The following is a 22,711-nucleotide window of genomic DNA, read 5'->3' on the forward strand; positions in this document are numbered from 1 at the left end:
GACATGTAGTCCCCTCCAGCAAGTTCTGGGTCTACCCCAGGGTCTCCTCCCAGTTGGACGTGCCCGGAAAACCTCCAAAGGAAGGTGCCCAGGAGGCATCCTAATCAGATGCCTGAACAAACTCAAATGGCTCCTTTCAACATGAAGGAGCAGAGGCTCTACTTGGAGCTCCTTCTGAATGTCCGAGCTCCTCACCCTGTCACTAAGGTTGCGCCCAGACACCCTATGGAGGAAACTCATTTCAGCCGCTTGTATCTGTGATCTCACCCAAAGTCACTACCCAAAGCTCATGACCGTATGTGAGGGTTGGAACAAAGATTGACCGGTAAATTGAGAGCTTTGCCTTCTGGCTCAGCTCCTTCTTCACCACAACGGTCCGGTACAACATCCGCATTACTGCTGATGCTGCACCAATCTGCTTGTCAATCTTCTGTTCCATCCTACCCTCACTCGTGAACAAGACCCGGAGATACTTGAACTCCTTCACTTGAGGCAACAACCCATCCCCAACTCAGAGGGAGCAATCCATCGTTTTCCGGTAGAGAACCATGGCCTCACACTTGGAGTTGCTGACTCTCATCCTGGCCATTTCACACTCAGCTGTAAACCACCCCAGTGCATGCTGGAGGTCACATTCTGATGAAGCCAACAAAACCACATCATCTGCGAAGAGCAGAGATGCAATTCTGAGGTTTGCCAAAACGGACACACTCCTCACCTTCCATTATCGAAACCGCTTATCCTACATAGGGTCGTGGGAGCCTATCCCAGCAGTCACTGGGCGGCAGGCAGGGAGAATGCGGACACAGCTCTCACTTTGGTTATATATGGACCGGATGGCTTGTAGCAACTGCCCTGGTACCCAATACTCCCGCAGTACCCCCCCACAGAGTGCCCTGGGGTACACGGCCGTAAGCCTTCTCCAAGTCCACAAAACACATGTAGTCTGGCTGGTCAAACTCCCTTGCCTCCCTCAGCACATCCGCAAGGGTAAAGAATTGGTCCGTTGTTCAACAGCCAGGACGGAATCCACATTGTTCCTCCTGGATCCAAGGTCCGACAATCGGTCAGAGCCTCCTTTCCAGCACCCTAGAGAAGACTTTCGAGGAAGGCTGAGGAATATGATGCCCCAATAATTGGAGCACACCCTCCGGTCCCTAAATACTAAAATTTAGAACAAATAATAAAAACTAGAGCAATGCACTCAGAAGAGTGCAGATCTCCGCCAGGCGTACATATGTCCCCTTCTCTGGTGTTTGGTCTTGGCGTCAAACCCTTTTTACACCTACCGGGAGAAGGGAAATACTACATGCACATACACACAGAAAAACGCGCATTTTTTCCTGGCTTTCACACAGCACCCAAGCTGATTGAATGAGAAATATGGGGGAACATGTTTTTAATATGCTGTGCTCAAGCTAAAAAAAAAAAACACCTAATAAAAATGTTTTGCCCGTCAGTCTGTGGATGTGCAGCCTCCTAAGCAGACCCACGCATGAAAGGGACCAAATCTAACAGGAAATTACAGAGATCAGGCTATCATAATTTCAAAGCCCTTATTAAAAGACATTGAATGTGTTTAACCGTCGCGGTTTTCATGATATAAAATGGATGAAGGCGAACGGCTGCTCTGCTGATTAACTTTCCCGCGTAAAACAACAGTGAGAAAACATAGCTCAGCCATGTAGCCACTGAGCTCATTTCCGGCTGTGACCGTGATTAATCCTGCTCTTTGACATTGTATTTTTATAGCGGAGTTTTAACAGTGGAGACTAGGGCACTACCGCATGGCAGTGAGGTGAATAAGGCGAATTATTTTTGGTTCATCCAATTGTTCCCCTAGTTCCTCTAATTCAACATAGATGTGAGTCGCGCATGCACACGGTTGATACAGATCAGTCTAAGTCAGTGTTTCTCAACCCTGGCCTCAAGGACCCCCCCCCCTATCCTGCATATTTTCTTTGCAACCCTGAATAGGTACCTGTTTGTAGTTATTCAACCAATCAGCAATGAATTTTGTCAGACGTTGCACACCTTGCATAATTAAGTGCTGCGAGATGATTGGTCGAGTAAGTACAAGCAGGGCTACCTATGCAGGGTTACAATGAAACTCTGCAGGATAGGGGGTTCCTTGAGGACTGGGTTGAGAAACACTGGTCTAAGTAGTTCCGGCTAGGGGGTCGGCGGTGGTGTAGCGGTCTAAGCATCGGCTTTGTGTCGATGCAGTTGCCCACTGGGGACCGGGGTTCGCGCCCCGGTCTCGTCAAATCCGACTATGGCCGGACTCCATGAAGCAGCAATCATTGGCAACGCTGTCTTCGGTAGGGGGGCGGAGTCAGCTTGTGTTCGTCACATCAGTGCGTCTCTGTGTGTGTCGGAAAAAGCAGTGGTTCGGCCTGGAGTCGCCTTTTCACGAAAGTGGGGAGGCGTCTCCTTCGAGGCTGCCGGCCGGAGGGACGCAGTTGGCGAACGCATGCAGTACGAGGGTGGTGGGTGTTTGAACTGAAATAGGGATCGATTGGCCACTAAATTGGGAGAAAATCAGAAATAAATAAATAAATAAATAGTACCGGTTGCAGCCCGCGGGAAGGTGGGGTTGGATGGTTGTCATGTATAAAACTAATGAATTTATATTTTGGAATATACATACACCAATATCTGCTCCTGTGTCCTTCCCTCGCTGGTCATTTGGCATCTTACTGGTACCACATGGCAACATGGGGCAGGTTGAATTTTAAATTTCGGGATCATAGGTCATAAATAATGGATAAAATCAAAAATCAAATGTATTTATGTAATGTAACGTAGGACGATATCTCAACTGTGGGAAAATGTCCCATACCATGTATACTGTGTTATCTATCTTTTTAGCACAGTATCTCTGGCTGTGGAGACAATACTGTAAACCAACAAACATGACTACTTTATAGCAGTATTGGATTTTAACATGATTTTTGCATCAATGTGATGAAGTACAATATTGTTTTCGCAGTGTGAAAGTGCATAAACCTTGACTGAGGGTTGTTTTTCCATAGCCCCAGGTCCTACCTACCACATTTACTAATTTCTCTCCATGTGACGCTCCATTTGCAGAAATCTCCGTTAATGAGCTTCTGCCGTTTCATCAGTGAGGGAAAAGGGAAAAATCCTTCGAACTCTGTCAACACCCTTTGAGTATCCACTGCATGCTGCAGATAACACGCAACCAAACCTGAAGCAGAATGCTGAGTCCCTCTTTAACAAATGTACTGTAACGCTCAGACTATTTTGTCTCTCCCTCGGATCCTCTGTACCCTCTCAGGAGAGAAAAGTGTGACAAAGTCCTCAAGGTGTCCAGGACAGTTAACACTGAGCAGTCCCTACAAGAAGCAGCATACAGCCACGCTGTTTTCTGATCACCGTCTGTGCCAGCAAAATAAATTGCACTCTTATCAAATATCCCAATGGTGCACTTCTGCAAAAATAATATATTTCAGGTGAACTAAATTTTCCAAACTCTGTTTAAGAGTGCTGTAGGGACTGAAATTGTTTATTTTGTGATATATCCTTTTACTTCAGATTCACGCAAACACAAATGAGAAAAACTTTTTGCTAAATAAATTGTTTTCCTTTGGGAACCATTTATTTTCATCTAAGCAAACCCTCATTCATGTGTCTTTGTCTGGCTTGGCAATTCCTACATCTTTGGGGTTCATTTGGTGAAAAAAAAAACCCAGTAATTTTGTGGTAGTACACTCTAAAATATGTAAACTTGACCAATGTATAGCGGCTCCATCCTGAACTTTGTAGTCAATACTGTGAATATATGGTTTACAAATCTTGTTTATAACCCAGAAGATGTAGAGTCCTTGCTGGATCTCCATGAGTCAGCTGAGAAGCCAGAGCCAGAGGACATCACTGAGATTATACACGATTGACAAGGTAAATTAACTGTGTTAAGTGTAGCCAGTATCTTAGATTATAATTGGATAAGGCAGATGTGATTCTGACAACAAATAATGTATGTAAACTTTGAACTAGGCTTACATAATGTGGATAACCACGTTATCAATGAACTACTAGTACTACTTTCGGCTGCTCCCGTTAGGGGGCGCCACAGCGAATCATCCGTTTCCAGCTCTTCCTGTCCTCTGCATCTTCCTCTGTCACACCAGCCACCTGCATGTCCTCCCTCACCACATCCATAAACCTCCTCTTTGGCCTTCCTCTTTCCCTCTTCCCTGGCAGCTCCATATTCAGCATCCTTCTCCCAGTATACCCAGCATCTCTCCTCCACACATGTCCAAACCATCTCAATCTTGCCTCTCTTGCTTTGTCTCTAAACCGTCTGACCTGAGCTGTCCCTCTAATATACTCGTTCCTAATCTTGTCCTTCTTTGTCACTCCCATTGAAAATCTTAGCATTTTCAACTCTGCCACCTCCAGCTCCGCCTCCTGTCTTTTCATCAGTGCCACTGTCTCCAAACCATATAACATAGCTGGTCTCACAACCATCTTGTAAACCTTCCCTTTAACGCTTGCTGGTTGGTACCCTTCTGTTGCAAATCACTCCTGACACTCTTCTCCACCCACTCCACCCTTATCACACTCTCCTCTTCACCTCTCTTCTGCACTCCCCATTACTTTGTACAGTTGACCCCAAGTATTTAAACTCATACACCTTCATCACCGCTACTCCTTGCAACCTCATCATTCCACTGTCCTCCCTCTCATTCACGCATATACACTCACTGGCCACTTTATTAGGTACACCTTGCTAGTACCGGGTTGGACCCCCTTTTGCCTTCAGAACTGCCTTAATCCTTCGTGGCATAGATTCAACAAGGTACTGGAAACATTCCTCAGAGAGTTTGGTCCATATTGACATGATAGCATCACGCAGTTGCTGCAGATTTGTCGGCTGCACATCCATGATGCGAATCTCCCGGTCCACCACATCCCAAAGGTGCTCTATTGGATTGAGATCTGGTGACTGTGGAGGCCATTTGAGTACAGTGAACTCATTGTCATGTTCAAGAAACCAGTCTGAGATGATTCGAGCTTTATGACATGGCGCGTTATCCTGCTGGAAGTAGCCATCAGAAGATGGGAACACTGTGATCATAAAGGGATGGACATGGTCAGCAACAATACTCAGGTAGGCTGTGGCGTTGACACAATGCTCAATTGGTACTAAGGGGCCCAAAGTGTGCCAAGAAAATATCCCCACACCATTACACCACTACCACCAGCCTGAACCGTTGATACAAGGCAGGATGGATCAATGCTTTCATGTTGTTGATGCCAAATTCTGACCCTACCATCCGAATGTGGCAGCAGAAATCGAGACTCATCAGACCAGGCAACGTTTTTCCAATCTTCTATTGTCCAATTTTGGTGAGCCTGTGCGAATTGTAGCCTCAGATTCCTGTTCTTAGCTGACAGGAGTGGCACCCGGTGTGGTCTTCTGCTGCTGTAGCCCATCTGCCTCAAGGTTCGACGTGTTGTGCATTCAGAGATGCTCTTCTGCATACCTCGGTTGTAATGAGTGGTTATTTGAGTTACTGTTGCCTTTCTATCAGCTCGAACCAGTCTGGCCATTCTCCTCTGACCTCTGGCATCAACAAGGCATTTTCACCCACAGAACTGCCGCTCACTGGATATTTTCTCTTTTTCGGACCATTCTCTGTAAACCCTAGAGATGGTTGTGCGTGAAAATCCCAGTAGATCAGCAGTTTCTGAAATACTCAGACCAGCCCGTCTGGCACCAACAACCATGCCACGTTCAAAGTCACTTAAATCACCTTTCTTCCCCATTCTGATGCTCGGTTTGAACTGCAGCAGATCGTCTTGACCATGTCTACATGCCTAAATGCATTGAGTTGCTGCCATGTGATTGGCTGATTAGAAATTTGCATTAACGAGCAGTTGGACAGTGTGCCTAATAAAGTGGCCGGTGAGTGTATATTCCGTCTTGATCCTACTGATTTTCATTCCTCTTCTCTCCAGTACATACCTCCACCTCTCCAGGCTCTCCTCAACCTGCAATCTACTCTCGCTACAAATCACAATGTCATCCGCAAACATCATAGTCCACGGAGACTCCTGCCTGACCTCGTCCATCAACTTGTCCATCACCATTGCAAACAAGAAAGGGCTAAGAGCCAATCCTTGATGTAATCCTCCCTCATACACATCCTGCACCACTCCTACATATTGAGGCTGTTCTCATTCCCTGGTCGTAGTAAAACGTACGAAAAGTAGTGCATGGAAATTCGTATGTATCCCACATAATCGTGGGTCAGGCTGTGATCATGTGACATACCCCTAACCACCCCCCTGCAGAACAGCCCCCCGCCCCCCCCCCCGCCACCTCTTCCTCTGTATACTTTGCTGTACTTCCTTGTTCCACCACCAAGTGTCTTTGTCTTCCTTCCTCTGTCCTGATGGCACACCATGTACCTTCTCAGCTGTCTCCCTCACTATGTCTGCAGTGGTTGGCCAGCCATCTGGTAACTCTTTACTACCATCCAGTGCCTGTTTTAACTCCTCCGTGAACTCTACACAACAGTCTTCCTTCTTCAACTTCCACCATTTGATCTTCGGCTCTGCCTTCACTCTCTTTCCCTTCTTGGTCTCCAAAGTCATCCCACAGACCACCATCTGATGCTGCCTAGCTACGTTCTCCCCTGTCACCACCTTGCAGTCTCCAATCCCTTTTAGATGGTGCCTTCTACATAAGATATAGTCCACCTGTGTGCACTTTTCCTCCACTCTCATACTTCACCCTGTGTTCCCCCCTCTTCTTGAAATATGTATTCACCACAGCCATTTCCATCCTTTTCGCAAAATCCACCACCATCTGTCCTTCCACATTTCTCTCCTTGACACCATACCTTCCCATCACCTCCTCATCACATCTGTTCCCTCACCAACATGTCCATTGAAATCTGCTCCAATCACCACTCTCTCCTCCTTAGGTACCCTTTCCACCACGTCATCCAACTCACTCCAGAATTCTTCTTTCTCTTCCATCTCACACCAAACTTGCGGGGAATATGCGCTGATAACATTCATCAATACACCTTCGATTCCCAGCTTCATACTCATCACTCTGTCTGACACCATCTTCACCTCCAGCACACTCTTGACATACTCTAAGTTCTCAATGAACTCACCTGGAAAAAGGGTATGAAAAATAAGAATCTGCAAATAAATTGGACTAGATAACTTTAACCTTTGTAAGAGTGTTGACAACTAAGACGGTAACTAGACAACAACAATTATCATCATTCATAATTTGGAGAGTAATTTGAATAACAACCCTCTCCCTACTGCCATATATTGCATGCAGATGCAGGATGCCAGACAGACCTAACCATGGATGACATTGAGAGGATGGAGGATGTTCTTGAGAGGATGGAGGATGTTCTAAAGCAAACCACAATAGAGCTGGGTGATTTTAGGACGAAAGCATTAGAGACACAGTTTAGCCAAAAGTCTTTTTGGCAGACTGAAGACAAGACAAGTTTTACACTGGGCCCCCCAACTTCCTAAGTTTTAATGCAGGTTTTTCATCTGTGTGAGTCTTGTATCACCTGTGGCTATTTTTCTATGCTTTCTAAATTTGAACAAGTAATTTTAGTGTTTTCTGAGGTTGAGACTAAATCTTCCTCTGATCATCATCACATACTCTGCAGTACCTTTAATTGAATTTAGCCATAGAAAAGTTCGGACTTTCATGAAATTGAATGCAATTTATAGTCGTGCACTGTTTTAGGTATTGTAAATAAGAAACTACTAATACCATTGTTTTATTATTTAATCTTCTCAATAAACATCTGATTGCCTAAAAAGTATGCAAAGTATGACCCAGTCTAGTGTCTGAGCTGATGTGAGCTAGCGTCCTTTTGTCATATTACATGTCAACATGTTACTTTGTAACTTGCTGTCCCAAAACTTCTGGAAGTGTACTGTAAGGGCTGTTATAGCTATCTCGATAAACTAAACTAAATAAAAGAGAAGAGCCTTATGGCTGATGTGTGTTCCACTTGTCTGTTTGGTCCCAGAGTGATTCTTCCTTTGCGTTTTAAGTATTTATTTAAACTTGCTTGAAGACATACAGTGAGATAATGAATTGCATCCATGAAATAATAACTTTTATCCTGACCTAATACACGTATGCACAAAGCACGAATACACATAGGCTATGCATGGTCAGAAAACCCGTGTGGCTCCACTCTTCCATCTAGGCAACTCGCCATTCTGCTTACTTCCCCTGACCAGAGCCCGTTAACTCAGGAACACCCTTCTCCAGTTCTTAAAGTGACATGCACCTATTTAAGACTGCACAGCCCACTTAATACATACATAAAGCAGTTACCTAAAGTAAACAATGTGTAAAAAATAAGTATTTAAACTAATTAGTCAAATTACTAATTAAAACATTAATTAGTAACCATTGTGAGACATTTGGCTCCTACATGTACTGCTTCTGAGAATCACATCACCCCCAAAAGCCCAAATCAGGCAAAATTCTTTCAATAACAATGTCATTATAGTTCCACACCACAAAGCTGCAATACTCAGCATCCACAGTGTGAAGCTATGCCTGAACTTGGAAGTAGTAACATGGCTCCTGTCCAGTGTAACATCATCCCCATCACTGATAATGCAGAATCCCTTGTCTCCAGCACACAGGTACAAATTAACCTCATCTTGCTTGCTGTATGGGCACTAAAATTTCCAGTGAAAAGAACATGTAAATAAACAATAGACTGAAGAGGTTAGTTTTGTCTGACATTTTTCTGGTGTAACCCGGTTATTATTTTGGTTTCATGAAGTTTATAATTTTGGTACAGTCGTACTACCAAATATGATTAAATATGATGAAAATATGTTGAAATATTCAATTTTATTTCGAATATGTATCTCTGATTATACATGTTTTATTTTGCTTACCTGTTGTACGTAAGGCCAATCAGGAGTAAGGGGGCAGGGTCACGGTGAAGGGAGGGGCAAGCGGTTGGAGAGAGGAGAAAAGAAGGGCTTTAGGGAGAGAAGGGGTGAGACAGTAGATTCAGGGCTTGTGAAGAGGAGATAGTTGTGAAACATAGCAAATGTCAGTCTGGTGGATGTAAAGTGAACATCGGTTAGATGTTACTGCGACATTCTCCAGTTCACCTTGACTGTCGTTAGCCAGCTAGTTAGCTAGGCCAGCTGATGTATAATAGCCTGTTTGGCTAGTTCAGTCAACATATGCAGCTACTAAAAGAAGACTCACACAGGACCAGACACACCATATAGCAGTTTGAGCCACCAGGTTTTGCCCAAACTTCCTCTGACTGTATTGAGCCTGATATAATGAAAGTGCACTGTTTATTTATTTATTTATTTATTACAATAACTAAATATTTCGAGTTGCAACTTTGTCTTGGTTGATTATTCATCTAAATGTTATTCATTTCATGGGAACTGGTGTAATTAAGGAACCCAAACTAAGATTAATGTAAGTTGGATTATAGTGAGAGAACCTAACGCCCTGCCCTCTATAGTCATGAGGTAAAAGGGGCCACACTTAATTCAATGATACTTATATGAAGACAGGTGTTATCTACCTGACATGTTTTGACTGCCAAGCCTGCAGTCTTCATCAGAGGTGTTGCCGAAGCTTCCTGTCAGCTAATTCATGTGGACATGGTCGTCCTACCTGTGAATATAAGAGAATATACATTTCTTTATTAACCACACATTGAAAATTGTACTCAGCACAGTTCATTTGTGGGTGTGCAGTGGTCAGATTTAAAACAATAGCTACAAGCAATACCACTAACACTTAAATCGGGGTTAACAGTTACACAAAAGACAGGCGAATGTAAATAACTTACCCTGCCATCCAGTTTCAATGAGTTGGAATGACTTCTCCATCTTGTTTCATGATGATGCACATCTTTAGCGGCGTTTCACCAGACCTTGCAGAGTGGTTAACCTAGTGACGTTAACAACCATAACGTTAATGTCGAGGCACGCAGCGTTGAATGACTGTTGCAAGGTTAATCCAGAGGACAGTAAAAGAGAAATCACTCACCCTGGCAAAAACCAAACGACTATCATTGTGGAGCACCTTGGTACCGAGGTCGTGCCGCAAAAAAAAAGAAAAAAGTTGTATGCCTTTATACCTTGTGTGCTTTCACTTGTTTTCTTGAGTAGAAGGATGTCTGGAGGTCGAGGTAGTTGCTTCTGTCTACTATATTCTGTAAAGCCCCTTCAGGCAAACTTGTAATTTGCGATATTGGGGCTATACAAATAAAACTGACATGAAATTTACTTGACTATAGCAGGCAAGTCTTTCAGTTCGGTTGAAAAATTGCCCCTCTTCATAACATAAGGCTCCTATCCGACATATCTTATTTCCTGTTACACCTTTCCCTCGTAACGTCTTCTAAACTGGCACAGCACCAGGCATTGCTCCATCTCGTCTGCTTTTCTTTCTGCCCTGCATCTGAATTTCCCGCGTCATCGGAATCACGTGACTCCAGGCACCGAATTGTGGGCGGGGCTGGACCTTCGGGGCTGGGCCTTCCCGCAGGCCGCAGCCAGTAACTGGTCGAGCGAGCTAGAGAGTGAATGAAGAGAGGGAGCGGCGATAGCGAGAACAACCGTTTTTCGGAGCCCTTGAATCGATGTAACCGCGAGAGGTTCTTCATCGTCAAGTCATAAACATTTTCAGGCTGATAGGTCCAGTAGTTTGCGAGATTAGCCGCGGACAGAAGATTACACACACGCACAACCAAATCCCTCCAGGCTACCGCCTGGTGGACAAAAGCATCAGGATATAAACAATCGATGACAGTAACTTCTGGGTAAAAAAAACAACAACAACACTTAATTGCTCAAGCACAGATGCAGTGCACAGATCTGTTGCAAGGATTGGATTTTGGACCTTTGTTTTATGGGGAAACCTTAAACCATCAGCCCATTGAAAGCAGATGGGGGAGGGGGGAGGGGTGGATCGCCTACCTGTAATTAACCTCGTTCTATGTATATGTGAGTATTTGAGTAGGGAGAGGAGCCCGTGGGTTGTATTATGCTGCACCATGTTTATAATGAAACTAAGACAGTGGTGGTGTTGTGTAATATGCCTTGGGACGGGGAGAATTATTGAGTGACTGGACCTTGCACAAAAAGGGATTCTTGATCGAGTGCCGGGTGTGTTATTGACTGTGTTGTGTTCAATAAATTACACAGGTGCGCCAGAGCACTGCTCGAATGCTGTGTGTCCTTCTTCAGAGTGCCTTGGCCACTTTGCCAACCTTCATGTTATTTATCAAAAGCAAAAAAAAAAAAAGGGGGGGGGATATTAAGTGAACATACAAATAAATCACGATCCAAGAATGATCCAGCACCCTCAGCCTAGTGTTGATCTCCTGGGTTTCAAAGGCCCATATGTCCGTAAAACCAGTAAATGAACCACAACCACGAGGCAGCTCTCGAGACAGATAAATCACTGAACCAAAGGACAGGCTGTGACTATAACTTCTGCTGTGAACGATTACATTTGTCTATATGGAGGTAAATTCAGACTGACTTCATCAGCAACACAACAGCAACAACATGAGCTTATCGGTCAAACAAATACACTATCAATGGATGCAATAATTGTGGGTATGGGAGAAAAAGACAAACTGATGACTTTTCCAGATAGCTCCCTTCCTTTCATTAGTTAGTTGTTAACCAGGTGATATTTAGTTTATAAGGACGTTCATGAGCCATGGAACGGGACACGCCTCTCTTTGCTGCTTTTTGTGATATTGCAATGCTTTGTTAAATAACCAATGAATATATACCACTGGAGATACAGCAAACCCCAGGATCTAGCTGGGATTATAATACAATTTATCAAGTGAGTCAAGCCTGCTTTTTATTCTTTATATAGGAACTAGAAACATTAAACAGTTAGAGAAAAACTCTATCTTGTTTGCAGGAAAAGCTCTATCTTGTCTACAGCGAGGGGGAAGAAAAAAGATTAAAAGAGTTGTCTGTTACAACTTTTGACATAAGGTTTGAATAGTGATAAAATGAAGCTGGCGTCTTGACATGTGTCAGTGTGTGCAGGAGTTGAGAGATGCGAGAAAGAAGGGGAGGAATAATTTTTCAGGTGCGAAGCACCTCGTGAATCTGGCTTCTCACTTTTAGCTGCACTATCTCTGTAGACTTGGGGGGGGTGGGGGTGGGGGGGGTTGTGACCCCGTCCAAAAATTGTTTGTGAGTGCATTTTAAGCTGTTGTAAGAGATTAAATATTTTGCATTTGTTTTTGATTAAAATACTCAGTAGGAAAACTGACAAAATACATTTCCTCCGCTCCTCCCCCATCCCTCCTGTTCTATCACTTGGTATTGCTCATTTAAGTCATTCGAGGTAGGATTTCACAGAAACACCCATGACATAAGACGTCTTCTATCACCTTTAACATGCTCAAACATATTCAGCTTTTGTCAAAAGCTTTTGAGTATTTCTGATGTGTCAGCTTGCTTTTGGGGTTGTTGGCTAGCTAAACACAGAGCTAACATTAGCTCTGTTAAAAACCACCGCACAAGCATCTAGTTTTCGACATGTCTAAGTTAAGCAGGATACACATAATACCTAATGTTAGCAACTCAGCTGAAAGTGTGCTAGTCAGCACTAAGCCTACTTCCAGTTACAAACTTTAAAATAATGACCCTGTTCAGTTCACAATGTCAAACAACAGCCGTGCCTTTGCATCTGTAACACAACGTGTCCTCGTTACGGTGTCAAAGAATGTTGCAAGCAAAATGAAAAAAAAACAAAAAAACAAGAAGAAATAGGGGAAAGAAAAAAAAAAGGTTTCATAAGATTTAACCCAACATCGAGTTTAAGAACACATGCACGTCAAGTTTGGGAACTCACAAAGTGTGCTAGTCCAATAACTTTGATTTGTCCAGTCATTGTTTGTGAACAGAGACGGCAAAGTCTCAAAAGCTTGAAAGAAAGATCATTCCATCCACTTCTTACAGATGGAAAACCTCTTGATCTTCTGCACAAACCGAAAGAAAACTGCCGTCCCCCCCCCACCCCCCCACCCCCAAGTGCTATTATGAATCTATGAATCCTGGACGGCTCCCAAATACTGAATATACCAAATCTTCCAAAGCATATAGGAATGACAAGCTTTATTTCTGAAGTTCTGCTGTTATCATCTTTTGATAAGATAAAGTCAGTAAGTACGCAACGCCTAACAGACTGATTCTATTAACTAATAATGTCACTAAGTCTTGGTCAGTTGAACTTGGATTCTATTCAGGGAAGTAGCAACACATTTGTAATGCAAATTCAACTGAATTAGACATACACAATATTTGAAATGAGGATGCTTTTGGGACAATTGCCTCTTCATCGTTATCCTATGTATTAGGGCCTGATTTATACGAGAGAATGGTCCAGCTGATAAATGAAGTGCACCTGCATCTACTTAGACCTACCTCTTATATCTCTGTCTTTCAGTAAAGCGCCTGTGACCTGGAAGACACATCGGGCCGTGGGCATGAAGGGGGGGGGGTCTTCATGTAAAGACTGGTATCTGGGAACTGTCTTTTCTTTGTGTCTCGCTGCAGTGTTGTCAAATTCCCTTATGTCCAGATAAGAACAAGTGTGCTCCCCTCCAAGTGCCCTCCCTGCCCTGACACCCAGCCATTTACAGCAGCTCAGCTCTCTCAGAAAATAATCTGGCCTTACACAATTGCACAAATAATGAACATAATCATGGAAGCCAAAAAGAGCTGCTCATCTAATGGTGCATTTCTGAAACATTTCTGATGATGCAAGTTAAGATGGAAAACAGATGGTAGTGACAACAATCCTTATTTAGTTATGTAACAAGTAAACTAATAAGGGACAGGCAAAAGGCTGTAATAACAATAATAATAATAATAATAATAATAATGATAATAAATAAGTTTTAATTAGGATTGTAGTTAGGATATGATTAGGGAAGTCTGTACTGGCTGGATTCACAGTCTGTCAGGACCTTCCCAAACAGTTTAAATAAAACACTAATGCACATACAGACGGGTGACAAATGGAAGGGAAAACCTCAATGCTTGACCCCCTACAGTGAGGGGGTCTGGGGGCACTGTTATGCTGGTGGGACATTTTCCTGGCATGGTTTGGGTCCACTTGTCCCCTTAGAGGGAAGGGTCACTGCAAATCAATGCAAAGTTATTCTGCGTGATCACCTTTATCCTATGATGAGCCATTTCTATCCTGATGGGAGTGGTCTCTTCCAGGATAATGCCCCCATCCACACAGCACGAGGGGTCCCCGAATGGTTTGATGAGGATGAAAACGATGTAAATCATATGCTAGGGTCTTCACTGTCACCAGATCTCAACCCATTTGAACACCTACGAGAGATTTTGGACCGTCGTGTTAGACAGCACTCTCCATCACCAGCATCAAAACACCAAATGAGTAACGATCTTTTGGAAGAATGGTGTTCACCCCCCCCCCCAGTAGTTCAGAGACTTGTAGAATCCATGACAAGGAGCATATTATACAAAGCAATAACACAACCTTTAGTGCGAAATTGCCCTCATGCTTGCTTAATGTATGTATTGCTAATTTTCTTTTCCACTGTATATTGCATATTCATCTGGCAGAATTATTCCAGGGCAGAATGTAACCCACAGAGCAGTGTCCATAATCAGTTAAACAACAAAGATGCGCAGATAATCTTGATGTTAATGATACCACCAGAAAGCAGAATTTTCCAGCTCTCGAAAGCACATTGATCACAAAGCACCGCGCCACCCGAGGACAAAGAAGTTGCTCTAGAACGGCGATAATGGATCATGTGGCATGGAAGGTCGTGTGTATGTATGCAGGTTTCCTTCCAAATCAACACTACACCCAGATTCCACCGATTGATCCTTCTCGTCCGGCTGAAGGTTTGCTAATTCATGAAATCAGCTGGTGTTGGAACGAAAACCTGCATACGCACAGCTCCCCATTCAGCAGGATACCTTTTGCTCACCAGCTTCCTCTTCATTTAAGTATCTGACCTGAATACTTGCTCATTATTATGACATCAGAAACTACGCATTTCTTCCTGTACTTCAGACACATAAGGTTTACGTGTGTTTCTCTTGAGGGTTGCAGCAGTGGAGCAAGACAGCCATGGCGGATGATTGTTGAGGACAACATCCTCTGCGCAAAGGACTATGTAAAACCTTGAATGGTGAAAAACTCCTGATGGCCAATAAGTTGTAGATGGTCTCTAAAACCAGGCTAGTCCCCGTCTGTCACTTCTAGCTACACAACAGAGACATTGGTGGGTAGACCAAAACGGGGTTTAGGGATTAGTAGGTAAGACTGAAGCGGCTCGGTGGGAAACTTGCAATACTTCCAGTAAACTTATGGAGTAGGAGAGACTTGAGCTGTTGCCTGAAGAGATGCTCATTTCACAGCCATTAATATGTTCCTCAGGTTCTGTGATACTCGGGTTCCCAGGCTTTCCCCGAGGCTGGGGTGTGGCGAGAGACCTCAATGGACCTGGGATCCCAGAGGCAAGGCAACAATCAGGAAACGGTGTAATTAAATGATCTTAATTAGATGAGGATATGAATACAAAACCAGTGGAAAATATTTTTTTTACTGACTGTAACTGTTAGCACATAAGAGGGACATTCCTCAGCTGTTACTCTCTGCTTTTTATTTTCGATATAAAACCAAGAGCTCTTAGGTTTTGGCACGGTATATATTACCAGTCAGGATGCTGATAAGGTTTACCTACCCAAAACCAAATTATGCAAAAGCAAAATTTCATCTCCATTCTGAAAAGGGTACGTGTGCCGCCACGCAGCCTGGGTATCTTCATATTGTCGAGAGGTGACGCTTGCCGTTTCTATGAGAGATGCTCACACACTTTTAGATCTGATTATCTGACCCCTGCACACATAAAACAGAATTCAGAGGTGGTCAGACCTTTATTAACGGGTTGAAACAAATGTGTGCCATCTACTGCTGTGAATCTTCATCTTGGCCCTCCTATGCCTCAGTGCAAATGAAATATGTCTGAAAAGAGTGTTGAACCTACTACCAGCCACGAAATTATGTAATGACGCCATTACAGCCCCATGACTCCTGTGCTAATTGCTCACTTAGTTCCCCGTAGTTCAAGGGAAATTACCAAAATACATGAAAAGTGTTGAAATGTTTTGTTGTGGGTTTTTATTTGTTGCCTGACATCATATGCAAGGTGTCTTATTATCGGTACCGGGGAGCAACAGCACAGCGAAAGGATGTCACCTTTTAGGTGATATATTTCTCCCCCTGTGTTTGTTCACCATCGTGTTTCTGTGTTATCCCACCTTCCGCGACAAAATAGCAGAATGGTCGTTTTCATCGCTGAATTATCACCTCATAGGGCATTTGGTTATGGAGAAACGGGTGGATTTTTCTTTTTATTGCCTTTCATTGCCTTTGCGGCACCGTGGCTCTGTGGTTAGCACTGTCGCCTCGTAGCAAGAAGGCCCTGGGTTCGAACCCCAGGCCATCCCGGCTCCTTTCTGTATGGAGTTTGCATGTTCTCCCCGTGTCTGCGTGGGTTTCCTCCGGGTGCTCCGGTTTCCTCCCACCATCAAAAAGACATGCGTGTTAGGGTTAAAACTCCTGTCTGTGCCCCTGAGCAAGGCAATGGAACGAAGAACTGGAGTTGGTCCCCGGGCGCTGCAGCGGCCCACTGCTCCTATAGCGCCTTACAGTGTATACCTCACATTTACCCATTCACACACTGATGGCAGAGGCTGCCATGAAAGGTGCCAACCTGCTCTTCAGGAGCAGTTATGGGCTCAGTGTCTTGCTCAAGGATACGTCAACATCCTCTCCGCAGGAGCCGGGGATGGGACCAGTGACCTTCCAATTACTAGACAACCCGCTCAACCCCCTGAGCCATACCGCCAGTATTTTGTCATTTGAGTGGTAGCTTGCCCATGTGTTAATCGTTATACGTAAAGACGTGAACGATCAAGGGCCCTGATCACACACTTTGCTTTGCTTTAGGTTGTCCGTCGTGTCCGAAGATGACGATCCTGCCTCTGTCACTTGTGAGTCTTCTTATGGCTGTAAAGCCCAATCCGCGATCCACAATGTCTGCCGCAGACAGAACAGGTGAAATCACTGACTGGGGGTGTAGGTGTGGTACTGGCTTCATGTCTCTTCAGACGTCTTCTGGTCCGTCGATCACCGCGGTCCTTCTCGAGGTTTTGCACCCCTTGTTGACAGAGCTGCCGCCAGATGGAGCGTTGGGCGGCAGTGTCTTCCAGCCGGCTCGGGTTCAGGCCGCACTTTTTTATGATGGTCTTCAGCTGGTCTTTGTACCGTTTTTTCTGGCCCCCTGCCAAGCGGCGGCCAAGATGTAGCTGGCCATACAGCACTTTACACGGTAAGCGCTCCTTTGGCATCCTGATGACATGACCGAGCCATCGAAGTTGGTGCTGGGTGACGGTAGTCTCCATGCTGATGCAGTTGGTCCTGCGGAGTATTTCAGTATGGGGCACTCGGTCATGCCAGGTTATCCTCAGGATGCATTGTAGGCATCTGATGTGGAAGGCCTCAAGCATCCTGAGGTGGTGGCTGTACAGGGTCCACGCCTCACAGCTGTAGAGGAGAGTCGTGATGACAACTGCCACACACACACACACACACACATACACACACTTGCAAGCACATGGAGGGACACACTGGGACCTTAACTCTGAGCTGCTGTAACAATCAATTCTCTCATCAACCTCAGTCCAGTAGCCCATGGCCAGTCTTTTTTTTTGGGGTGTGTATTTTATCCAGGAGGTAATATTATGGGACAGCGGAAGTGTGTGTGTGTGTGTGTGTGTGTGTTTGTGTGTGTGTGTGTGTGTGTGATATAGAAAGAGATGAGGGGAGGAAAAAAAAAAGTGAGAGCAAGAAAAAATAGAGCTGTCATCATTCCTCTGCCGGTGACTGGTTATAAATAGCAAATAGGTTCTCTCAAAAACAACAAAAAAAAAACAAAAAAAACAAAAAGATGAAATCATATGCTTTGTTTCCCCGCACAGAAGCTGCGGCATGGCTTTGAAACCTGCAGCTTAGAGAAGAAGCGTCTCCATGTCTCCTTTGGTATGCTAGCTGATAATAAACAACAAGAGGGCTCCTCTGAAACATCTGACCTACATTTGACAGACAGTCAAGGCACACACACACACCCAGGGATCTAAAACAGACATGAAGCGATGGAAAATCTCATTTTGTGTCGTGTTTTACGTCTTAATTAGGTCACAGTATCTCAGCGAACTCGGAAAGGAAAGCAGATGCCCCCCCCCCCCCCCCCCGTTACGGGTATGGGGAGGCCTGCGAGTAGGTTGTCACTAACGCTGCTTCGGTTATCTACGCACTGAGACCTCGATCAGATGAAGACCTTCTCATGTTGAGCAGCAAATGGAGAAACGCCCACAGCGGAGACAGTCGTCATTATTACCAATGTAACCGGTTCTTTTCTTGCCCGGTGCGGGATTCGATACGGGGTGTACTGCACCACAAGGCGACATCGCTAACCGCTCGGCTAAAGGGTCAGACCCGTTAGCTAGGGGCTAACGCGTCTTATTAGTAGTTTACAGTCGTCACCCTCTCCCTCGCGCTTTGTTATTCCCGCGCTCCGAAGAGACTTCTGAGGATCTGCACACTTCCGGATCCCACCGCTGCCACCAATGTAACCGGTTATTTTTTCGCCCGGTGCGGGATTCGCTACGGGGTGTACTGCCCCACAAGGCGACATCACTAACCGCTCGGCTAAAGGGGCTAACGGGTCTTATTAGTAGTTTACAGAAGGAACCCCGTGGTTACGGCCCTGGCCACGGCGCCAGCAAGCTCCCTCGAGTTTCCGCTCCCCTGCGCGCGCGCTTGTATATGTGCGGCGTGGGCGTGGCTTCCTTCCTTGGCGCTCTCCGGCTCCTCCCTGACTGCGGCTCATTCAGCCTCACCTTCCCCAGCCTGCACATCGACCCAACAGTCAGTACATCTACTCCGGTTCTCCGTCCACCCGTCGCCAGATCGCTTGTTTCAGCCGCAGTCGCGGTCTCTCGCTCCCGGCCGCTCTGCAATAGCGTCTCCTGGCGTTGTTTTGCGTTATCTGTATTTACCGTGTTTCCTTGCCTGCCTGTCTCCACTTGCTCGCTTCCTAAACCCCCCCCTACCCCCCACCCCGAGTTTATCCTCAGCCAGCCTCGTCCGCATGTCCTGCTCAGCTCAACTCCGCTAACCACCACCTAGCCCAGCTTAGTCCCGCCATCGCCTCGCTACCTTCTGTCTTGCCTGCCATCCGCCTTCCTTTATTCCCACAATAAACCCCTTTTTATACTACTTAATTCCACTGTCTGTGTCTGCGTTTGGATCCGCCTCTACTGATCGTAACACCCCCCCCCCCAAAGCCTTGGTTGAGAATCTGATGAGGTATTATAGTATATTCATGTTTTTTTTTCTCTCTCTCTAGAATTTCCTTATGAGATTATTCATGAGATTCCGCTAGAGTTTTCTTATCAAATTCTCTTCTGTGTAATTGACTAATCAAGATCGCCCAAAGAACACAGTCTTTGTTCTCCGGCTAATGCATTCTGATAGGTTCAAAGAAATGGAAAACTGTGTGTGTGTGTGTGAGAGAGAGAGAGAGAGAGAGAGAGAGAGAGAGAGAGAGAGAGAGAGAGAGAGAGAGAGAGAGAGGGAGGATGCTCAGGCGATGTGTCAGGAGACCAATTACATTCCTGAGTAGTACTTCAAATGAGGCACAGCGAATCAGTGCCCCTCCCAAATTTAGTTCTAGTAGAAATGAAAGAGGAAGAACTGCTCTCTCTCTCCCTCTCCCTCTCTCTCTCTCTCTCTCTCTCTCTCTCTCTCTCTCTCTCTCTCTCTCTCTCTCTCTCTCTCCCTCTCTCTCTCTCTCTCTCCCTCTCTCTCTCTCTCTCTCTCTCTCTCTCTCTCTCTCTCTCTCTCTCTCTCTCTCTCTCTCTCTCTCACACACACACACAAAACCATCTCCTTTGTCCCCAGTACATCTGTTTATAATGGTGGGGCTCCACACTTGGTTGTAGGTTTGCTATACTATGCACATGGGCCTGAGGAAACAGTAGCTAGTTTTTCCCAGTAGCTGATAGGGATCTTAATAAAAACATTAACAAACATAATGCTGTTGTTTACCATGCAACGACGCCTCTCCGCATCTGCGGTTGCAAATGTTACAATAAATTAATAAATGAGATCCTTTGTTATATCGTTTGGCACAACTTGAAAGTGACGAGCACAATACTGCATGCACTGGTTCCTACCAAACACCGGCCGACCGGCTAACTTGCAGCTAAACAAAACAGACCGATGCCCCTCTGAGACCGCTATCTTCCATTCACCGATTTGGCACATGTGAATATAGACACACGTGCTTATTTCCCCTCTAACAACACCCATGTCTGAGCTCCTCATAGCATCACGACCCCCGGTAGGGCGGCTCTTACTTATGGCCGTCTTTAAGATCTCCTCTAATAAAGGGATGAGAGAGCCCAGGCAACACGTATTAACACATAAACAAATATGCTGTAACAAAATAAACCAACATCATATCCGTGTGTGCATTAATGCTCGGTAATAAGTAATCCCAGAGTCTGTACGGGGCTAATCTCCTCTCTCCTCAGCTACGAGGCTCAAGACTAAATTTCCCACTCCCAGGTAAACCCTATTCCCACGCCTCTTCCATGTTATTAATCCCACATACAGCTGCAGCAGAGGGGCGAGAGAGAAAGAGAGAGAGAGAGAGAGAGAGAGAGACAGAGAGATTGGGTGTGTATTCGTTTGTCTGCGTGTGTCCACACATCAAAGAGCAGCCCTGCATTGGTTTCTATGGATTAATTTTTAAGGACTTGTGTATTCATTTCCCTGTCAGAGACAGGCCGGTGCCTGTTGGCTGACGGGGTGAAAGGGGTGGGCATGAGTTGGAGGGTTTGCAATGCAACCCTACCACTCTCCAACAACTGTCACTGAACTATCATACGAGTTAATTTTCAAATTGAGTTAAAAAAAATGAACATCTGAACTGATATAAATTCATCCTGAGGGAAATTTCAATATTTCTGTGCAAGTATGGTATCATCCGCATTTCCAGTAATGAATCTTTTAACATTGCCACCCTGATGGTTAAACTCTGCGTGCAATCCCAAATGTGTCAAATATAAAATATGCAAAAACAAGTATTAATTGGTATGGTACTACCCCCTATTGATCAGAGAGACTGATCCCAACCAACCACTCCACCTTTGTTGTCTATGCTAGTAACACAGGCCCCCCAAAATGTCCTCTTCCAAGAGCTGAGAAAGTGGTGGAGCACAGGTGGTACTGGGGGGGAAGTTACTCTGTTAGAGAAATACATGCAATTAATTTTCAATGACAGATGTTACAAAATGCTTTTCTTTTATGGAGAATAACTAGTGCACTCACCATGTGCATTATCAGCATTTATTGGAAACTGCAGGAAACTATAGGGTGGGAAACAGTAAAGGAGACATGGGGTGAATGCTCAATGCTTAACCCCTCAGAGCACAGTTGTATGTGACTGCCCGTATTCTTCATTTCATCACATTTGCCTCCTGTAGGAGCTTTTTACTGCTCATACGTTTGAATGCAACACCGTCTCTATATTAGGCAGTATGCTTCAAATCCAAAAAGAAAGAAAGAAAGAAAGAAAGAAACACCATTACTCATGTCAAAATAAAACTATTTACATTTTACTCTTTGGGAACAGTGATGTTCTTTGACTTCTCCAGCACCTTCGATACCATCCAGCCACTCTGCCTAGCCGAGAAGCTCTCGACGGTGCAGATAAACAATGGCCTGGTGGCCTGGATCACAAACTATCTCACCTGCGGACCACAGTACGTCAGGCTGCGGGGCAGTCGGTCGGACACGCCGGTGTATAGCACCGGTGCTCCGCAGGGAACTGTGCTGTCCCCATTTCTGTTCACTTTGTACACCTCAGACTTCTGCTTCAGCTCTGAGATGTGCCACCTACAGAAGTTCTCCGATGACTCCTCCATCGTCGGCTGCATTACGGATGACAATGAGGGGGAGTACAGAGACCTGCTGGAGAGCTTCGCGAGGTGGTGTGACAACAACCACCCCCAGCTTAACATCGGTAAGACCGAGATGGTGGTGGACTACCGACGGAGCAAGACGGGGACCCCTGATGCCATCACCATCTGGTGGAAGAAGGTGGTGATAGTGAACATCTACAAGTTCCTGGGAGTACAAATGAATAACAAACTGGACTGGTCTGATAATGATGAGCCCCTCTACAAGAAGAGTCAGAGCAGGCTGTACTTCCTGAGGAGGCTCAGGCCCTTGAATGTGTGCAGCAGGCTGCTAAGGATGCTCAACCAGTCTGTAGTAGCCAGTGTCCTATTTTTTTCTGTGGCCTGTTGGGGAGGGGGAACCAACATGAGAGATACCAGCAAACTGAACAAGCTGGTGAAGAAGGCTAGCTCAGTAGTTGGGGTTGACCTGGAGGTGGTGGCAGAGGGGAGGATGAGGATGAAGATGGGTGCCATCTTGATGAATCCCTCCCATCTCCTCCATGAGGCTCTAATGGGGAGGAGGAGCTCAATCAGCCACAGACTCAATGCCCCCCCGGCAAACCACAAAATGTCT

The sequence above is a fragment of the Lampris incognitus genome, chromosome 5, assembly GCF_029633865.1.
Source record: "Lampris incognitus isolate fLamInc1 chromosome 5, fLamInc1.hap2, whole genome shotgun sequence".
In the NCBI taxonomy this organism is placed as follows: Eukaryota; Metazoa; Chordata; class Actinopteri; order Lampriformes; family Lampridae; genus Lampris; species Lampris incognitus.